This window comes from Mustelus asterias, chromosome 20, assembly GCF_964213995.1.
Source record: "Mustelus asterias chromosome 20, sMusAst1.hap1.1, whole genome shotgun sequence".
In the NCBI taxonomy this organism is placed as follows: domain Eukaryota; kingdom Metazoa; phylum Chordata; class Chondrichthyes; order Carcharhiniformes; family Triakidae; genus Mustelus; species Mustelus asterias.
In genome coordinates this window covers 48,599,464-48,607,541 of record NC_135820.1, presented here as the reverse complement: position 1 = coordinate 48,607,541, position 8,078 = coordinate 48,599,464, and the positions used below count along the sequence as shown (strand labels likewise).

At 42.6% G+C, this 8,078-nt stretch overlaps 1 protein-coding gene across 1 annotated transcript in view; it reads left to right on the top strand.

Moving 5' to 3' along the window:
* The first annotated feature begins 6,394 nt into the window (after nt 1-6,394).
* Nucleotides 6,395-8,078, top strand: part of helz2a (helicase with zinc finger 2a) — a 100,475-nt gene continuing 98,791 nt past the window's right edge. Inside the window, exon 1 of the mRNA XM_078236486.1 lies at nt 6,395-6,554. The gene's annotated coding sequence lies outside the window, so the exon portion shown is untranslated. The remainder of the gene's footprint in view (nt 6,555-8,078) is intronic.

Below are 8,078 nucleotides of genomic sequence, written 5' to 3'. Positions count from 1 at the left end.
CCCCCCTCCCCCACCCACTATGATTCCTGTGACAGGTAGGATGGAAAAATCCCCCCCCCCCCACAGTGTTGTAGGAATACCCACAGTGTTGTCAGGAAGGGAGTTCCAGGATTTTGACCCACAGACAGTGAAGGAACAGTGATATAGTTCCAAAGCAGGATGGTGTGTGACTTGGGAGAGGAACTTACAGGTGGTGGTGCTCCCATCTATCTGCTCACCTGTCTTTCTAGTGTTAGAGATCCCAGGTTTGAAAGGTGCTGTCAAAGGACAATATTAAAATAGAAGCTAAAGTAAAGATAAACACACTTATGGAACAATAAAACAAATTTATTTATTTCAAAATGTATGGTTTTTTTTATCATACCGAGGAGAAATTTGACATTCCATAAATATAAAGTAAGTTTTTCAGGGCCGGTAAGAGTTCGCTTCCACTAGTGGGTTTGGTGGTGGGGTAATTTAATCAGGTGGGAAGATGATGGGTGGGGACTTATCAGATTCCTACCTGAAAGTCTGGTTGGGAAGCCCATGAACTGCCTTCTCACAACCTCACAAATTGAGACATTTAGGTGGGCAAATAATGAGCATTGCGTTTCTGTCATTGCTCTGACTTGGACCTTGCCTTCGGTGACCAAAAAGTTATATCTTGTTGCCTTAAATACATGAGCAGTTTAAAGGGACATTGTTTTTATGATAGTATATTAAGAGAGGAATCTCAAATAACCTTTAGCAATACCTGTTTCTAGTTCTACTGCCTATTTGGCATTTTGGTTTTAAGGTGGAGCAATTTAGATATTGGAGATTATAACTAGAGAAGGGAGACCACACCACACTGGGATGTGCAGATGCTGCGTTCCTGGTTAAGCTAGTCAAGGTATCTGGGACATGGTGGGCAGTGTGGTGGCTAAGTTCAATAGACCTGATAGTAGAAGCAAAATTATTACCCTCAGAAGGGTAAGAGAGGTTTGAGGGTGGGGAAAGGGGGTGGTCACCATTGTAAAGTCATTGTAAAATTGTGGTTGCCAGCTTGCACACAGCAAGATCCCAAATGCAACAATGTGATAATTGACCACATAATCTGTTTTCAGTTATGTTGACTAAGAAATGAATGTTGGCCATGGCAGTGGAAGAACACCAATTTTCTTCTTCAAATTGTGCCGTTGAAAACTTCATATATGTATTAATAATTTGTGTTTGATTTTATTAATGTATTGCCTAAGAGATTATTGAAAATTCTGATTTGGTGGATAATCAAAGTAGAACTACAACCCTACATATTATTCTAGATTTTGCCTTCCAGATCACTCTGCACAACAGTTATACAGTTATAACATTATATTGTCCTTCAGTCACTAGTCTTGTAGCCTTGGTGTAAGAATTTAGCTTTTCATTTTCCATCATGCTAATGAAAAGAAACAAAGACTTTAAGCTGAGGAATATTCTATTAAATTTTACAATTCAGTCTGATTTGCAATTGCAAAAGATTTACAGAAGCTCAAGATGTGGAGCATTTAGTTCCTAAGGGAAGTTGTGACTGAAGACACAAAGGCACAAATACAGTATCTGATGGCCGAATCAATTTTAATGTTGAATGACTCTTGAGAAGCACCACAATCACAGTGGATTCAGCAAACATGTCAGTGTCAATAGATAACCAACAGAACTGATTGGCCACTAACACTATTATCTTCTTCAGTTCTTTGTCCAAAGGCAGGTCCGACCCACTTGTGTTACCATGGGTAGGATAAGGAGGCAGGTCCCAAATGCACCCCAGCTGGAATGTGAATTGAAACTCATGTTGTTGGCACCCATCATAACATTCAAGGCTATAGGCCAAGGTTTAACTTTATTTATTAGTGTCACAAGTAAGCTTACATTAACACTGCACTGAAATTATTGTGAAAATCCCCTAGTCACCACACTCCGGTGCCTGTTCATGGCCAATGCACCTAACCAGCACACCTTTCGAACTGAATTTGGTGGGAAGTCAGGTGTTCCTTGTGTTGGTGCAGACACAATGAGCCAAAAGGCCTCTTCTGCACTGTATGATTCTATGATTCTATCTGTTCTCCACCAACTGCCCAGCCAGTTGAACCAACTGGCCTCCTAAGCAGTCTGAGTCGCTGTGGCAATATATACTTTTATATGCATGTTGCATCCTGGAACCATGGATAGTTATGGCCAAGGCTCCAATTTCTCATAGATCAAATGGATGACTAGGACTCTAGTTCTCTCTTATCACCTGCCATTAGCACATGTTGGAAAGATGCAAGTTGATATTCAATCTGTTTGACTGTGTTATGAATGCATCTTCCTTGAAAATCAAGTACTAGAGTAGGAGTTGAGCCTGGAGTGTCTGGCTCAGAGGCAGTGCCCACAGCACAACAAGACATCCCACGCCATTATACCAATCACTAAATTTGAAGGCCCTGACATCCTTAAATTAATGAGTCTGCAACTAGATGGCCAACGCACAGACACAATGGTCCAAAGGGCTTGTTTTTGTGCTGTAAAACTCTATGCAGAATTTATTCCAAGTATGTCCGTAAGTATGCCTGGCACAATCCAATGAGAGCAATCTGCATGGATTAGCTTCAAATTTGTCTCCACCTCTTTTTTTTAAGGATGTATGAATACATTTGCTGTAAAAATATTTTACATTTAACTTTTCAAAACCTGTTTTGTGGAAAAGTGACTAAAAATCCAAAAATGTGCTCACTTCCACTCTTAAGGAAGGGAAGGCCTAAGAATGGCAAATTTCCTGAAGGATGGGTAAGTTGTGGGAATAGATGCAAAGTCAATTTTGGGAAATTGCTCTCAAAACTGCCTATTTAATAGGGGTGAAGTTGTCCAAGATTCCCTGCAAGTTAAATGGCATAAGCACAATGAATTTCCTATGAATCAGTACCATCAACTAGCATAATTGCTTGGAACAGATCCAATTGGACCTCAAGATACTCTGGTAGGGTAAATATGTAAGGTATGGGGAAATAATTCCTTATCTGCGTGAGGCTGGAAACTAAGTAGCACTTATCTCGTCACAGTAATTTAGAGTAATTAATTCAAATCACTCTGCACTGAGCCCAAAGTATTTTTTTAATTTACCATTTCCTTTAGAGGAATAGCAGAAAAGCAGCAGATTTTTCAAGTTTTTAAAATAACATACATCTTTCTGCAACAGCAGGATCTGCCTGAGGCTTTACTGCAAAGTATTACCAGCTACGTACAGCACGTAAATGGGCCATAAAACCCAATAGATCCATGCTTTTCGCAGCTACTCTTCTTCTAATTCCATCAATATACCATTCTGTATCTTTCTCATATTCATATCTAGCTTCTCCTTGAATGTATATTTCCTATTCTCAACTATTCCCTATGGCAGTGAATTCCAAATTCTAACCACTCTTTGGATGAAGAGGTTCCCCTGAATTACTTACTAGATTCATTACTGATTCCAACCAGAGTTGCCAACCCTGATCTCTGGTGCAAATCAGGAGGAAATTCCACTACAAGTAATTTCTCCTTTTAAAAAAAAATCAATCACGCATTTTGTAAACTGCCATCATGTCTCCAATTTCCGTTTCCTCTTCAAGTCCTTGAATGTGAATTCTCTCAAACCAGTATCCATCTTTCCAGAACTCTCATGTTTGAATCCCACCAATCAGATTTATGTCCCTGTCATAGAACTGAAACAGCTCTTAAGAAAGTCACAAATATTCTGCTATGTGACTGTGGCAACAGTATATTATCTCTTCTCATGTCTTTCGATCTGTCTGCAGTCTTTGACATCGCTAATGTCACTATCGGCAAGGGCGGCATGGTGGTACAGCGGTGGGGCCCGGGTTTGATTCTTGGCTTGGGTCACTGTCTGTGTGGAGTGTGCACGTTCTCCCCATGTCTGCGTGGGTTTCCTCCGGGTGCTCAGGCTTCCTCTTACCGTCTGAAAGACATGCTGGTTAGGTGCATTGGCCATGCTAAATTCTCCCTCAGTGTACCCGAACAGGGTCCTGAGTGTGGCGACTAGGGGATTTTCACAGTAACTTCATTGCAGTGTTAACGTAAGTCTACTTGTGACACTAATAAATAAACTTAAACTTATCCTCCTCCAACGCCTCTTCACTGTCATCTAGCCGCGTGGAATTTCTGTCAATAGTCCCATTCTTATGTCTTGAGCCATAGCAGAGGACCACTTGCAATGGTTTCTCTTCCTGCTGCTGCACTTATCTCTGGTTCTCCTGCCTCCCAGAATCTCTCCTTGACCCCTCCTATTTCTCATTTTCATGCTACTGCTCAGTGGCATTACCTGAAGGCACAGTGTTAGTTTTCACGTATTTGCTGATGGCATCCGGCTCTTATTATACCACGACCTCTCTTGACTCCTGCACTGTTACTAAATTATCAGACTGCTTATCTGACATCTAGCACTGAATAAGCAGACATTTCCTCCAGTTACACGTTCTGAGGCCAGATCCGTTGTTTCTGGTTCCCAATCCAAGCTTCATTCCCTAACTATTGTATCTATCCCTCTCCCTGGCATCAGTCTGAGCTTAAGCCAATCTGTTCACAGTCTTGCTGTCATAGAATCATACAGTACAGAGGAGGCAATTTGGCCCATCGAATCTGTACTGATCACATCCCACCCAGGCCCTATTCCCATAATCCCACACATTTACCCTGCTAATTGACCCTGACACTAGGGTCAATTTAGCATTGCCAATCAACCTAACCCACACATCTTTGGACTGTGGGAGGAAACTGGAGCACCTGGAGGAAACCCACACAGACATGGGGAGAAAGTGCAAACACAGGGAGTGACCAGAGGCCGCAATTGAACCTGGGTCGTTGGTGCTGTGAGGCAGCAGTGCTAACCACTGTGCTACCGTGTGGCCCATCATATTTGACCCTGAGGTGAGCTTCTGACCTCATTTCCATGCCATCACTGGGACTGCTGATTTCCACCTTTGTAACATGGCACGACTTTGTCTCATCTCCGATCATCTGTCACTGAAACCCTCACTTTTGCCTTTGTGACCCTAGACTTGGCAATTCCAATGCAATTGTAGCTGACCTCCCACATTCCCTCTCTAAGCTCAAGGTCTTCAATAACTCAGTTACCTGTGTGAAGCAACGCCTTGATTCTAAAATTTTCATTATTGTTTTCAAATCTTCCCCATGGCCTCATATCTTCCCATTTATTGTCTTCTCCTCCAGCTCCACAACCATTCAAGATGTCTGCGTTCAATCTAGCCTCTTGTTTGGCCCCAATTTTAACTGTTCTAACATTGATGACTGGGGAAAAGGATAAGATACTCCAGCAGATAGTTGGTGGAGACTTGATGGGCTGAATGGCCTCCTTCTGCACTGTAGGAGTTCTGTGCCTTTAGCTGGCAGGCTCTCAACCTCTGGAATACCCTCTCTATACCTCTCCATCCATTTACCTCTCTTTTCTGCTTTAAGACGCTCCTTGACCAAATTTTTGTCATCTAAAACTGGGCGGCACGGTAGCGCAGTGGTTAGCACTGCTGCTTCACAGCTCCAGGGTCCTGGGTTCGATTTCCAGCTTGGGTCACTGTCTGTGTGGAGTTTGCACATTCTCCTCGTGTCTGCGTGGGTTTCCTCCGGGTGCTCCGGTTTCCTCCCACAGTCCAAAGATGTGTGGGTTAGGTTGATTGGCCAGGTAAAAAAAAAAATTGCCCCTTAGAATCCTAAAATGCGTAGGTTAGAGGGATTAGCGGGTCAATATGTGGGGGTAGGGCCTGGGTGGGATTGTGGTCGGTGCAGACTCGATGGGCCGAATGGCCTCCTTCTGCACTGTAGGGTTTCTATGATTTTCTATGATTAACCTAATAACCTCATATGGCTGCGTGTAATGGTTAATTAATTCCTCAGACTCCTGTGAAGTACCTTGGGATGTTCTATTATGTTAAAGGCACCATGTGAATAGAATTTGTTCAGATGCCTGTCAGGTATATCTCTGAAAGTTGCATTTCTAGAACATGTCCAGGGCCAAGGAAACCTGAATTACGCGTGCATTTGAATCGGATTCAAACAATGGCAAATGTCATCATTTTTATTGGATAGAAGCGTAACTTTTTGGCCTCAGTGCTTTGCCCCACACAAAGATGGCGTTATTCAGCGCTGCTTCCAGGATCACATCTGAAATGTTGCAGCGATTATTAATTCTCATCACTCACTGCTCTCTGTCACAATCTCAAACCCAAGACAAAGCGCAGTCAGGCACTCAGATTGAGCGCAGATGCTTTGAATAATGCCATTGGAATGAGTGGAGGATCACGCCTTGCTGTTTGTTTTCCTTGTGTTATTTACATGAAACTGGAGTGAGGTAACTTCCGAGCAATGACAGCTTGGGCCACCTCGAGTCGAGAATCGAAACTCAGCCCGTTTCCTGTATCGTCGCCTTCATGCCAGCAGCACAGTCGCTGGCGGACCAAGTCTGCTCCACACTGCAAGACCTATCGGTGAAAAATGTATCGCTTCACTTTAAGCCTCATTTTTCAGCCCCTTGATTCCCCATGAGGTTCAGAGGGCAGAGCGAGGTAAGTGGCTGAACGACACTTGATAACGTTTGACCCAAGCTTTCTTTGCTAAACCCAGGAAGTTGCTGTGCTTTCTCCATCAGGTTAAGGAAAGTATTGCGACTCTTAGCTTCAATGATAGGTTGTGCATTTAAATTTTACGTTTAAAACAGCGGATGGCTGTGATTGGCGTGTGTATCAGGTAACACAGACAATGGATGCTGCCAGTATTGTGGGCTACCGTAGTATTTGATTTGATTTATTATTGTCACATGTATTAACATACAGTGAAAAGCATTGTTTCTTGTGCGCAATACAGACAAAGCATACTGTACATAGAGAAGGAAAGGTGAGGGTGCAGAATATAGTGTTACAGTCATAGCTAGGATGTCGAGAAAGATCAACTTAATACGAGTAAGGTGATGATTGACACAAGTCTGTGTATGAAAAGGTTTGGAAATCACATGGCAATCTAACTGCTTGTCCTCTGGTCCTGCAACCTGAACTGAAAGAAACTTAGATAGAAACCAAGTCGTTTGCCAGTCACACTCTGAAACGACAGCTTTATTTTGAACGTGACTCACATTAGCGACATTTTTACTCGAAGCTGTTGTTACCCCAAAAGAAACTCACGTAGACGATCCCGGTTCTATTTATAGGTTGATCGATACACAGCATATGATATTGAGCAAGGACTGATGGCATCAGGTGATGATTCACCTTACCAAAACCATTACGACTGGAAAATAACATTACTAGTGAGTTAAAAATAGAACAATGATTAGTAGCGGTTTTGTTACACATGGGAGATGAATGGTTCAGTTTGTTATGGGATTGTACATGTCAGTGAGCTGTGGTGGTGGAGCAACCGCCCTTTAACATTTCTTTGCCTCGCATCAGCCTATTGAATGATAATTATCTGTATAATAGGTGGCGTGTGTGTGTGTTGATTTATATATATGATGTGGAGATGCCGGCGTTGGACTGGGGTAAGCACAGTAAGAAGTCTCACAACACCAGGTTGTCTGTGTTCTGTCTGGAGACAATACACATCTCTTTAACCTGTGTTTAATGTTCCCTCCATCCACATTATCTGTACCTTTTAAGACCTGGCTGGCTGTAGAGATTTGCATTCTAATTAGTATTCTGTAACTTGATTTCTGTGTCTGTGCACTGTTGGAGAACAGAGACCACTCCATCTGACGAAGGGGCAGCATGCTCCGAAAGCTTATGGTATTTGCTACCAAATAAAGCTGTTGGACTTCAACCTGGTGTTGTGAGACTTCTTACCCTGATTTATATATAAGCATAGGAACAAGAGTAGGCTGTCCAGCCCTTAAACCTGTTCCACCATTCAATTAGATGATGGCTGATCTGTACTTCAATTGTAATTATCCTTCTTTGCTGTGTATTCTTCCATACCCTTAACTAAAGAAATGCTATCAATCTCAGTCTTGAGAAATCTGGGTTTCCTCTGGTTGCTCCGGTTTCCTCCCACAGTCCAAAGATGTGCGGGTTTGGTTGATTGGCCATGCTAAATTGACC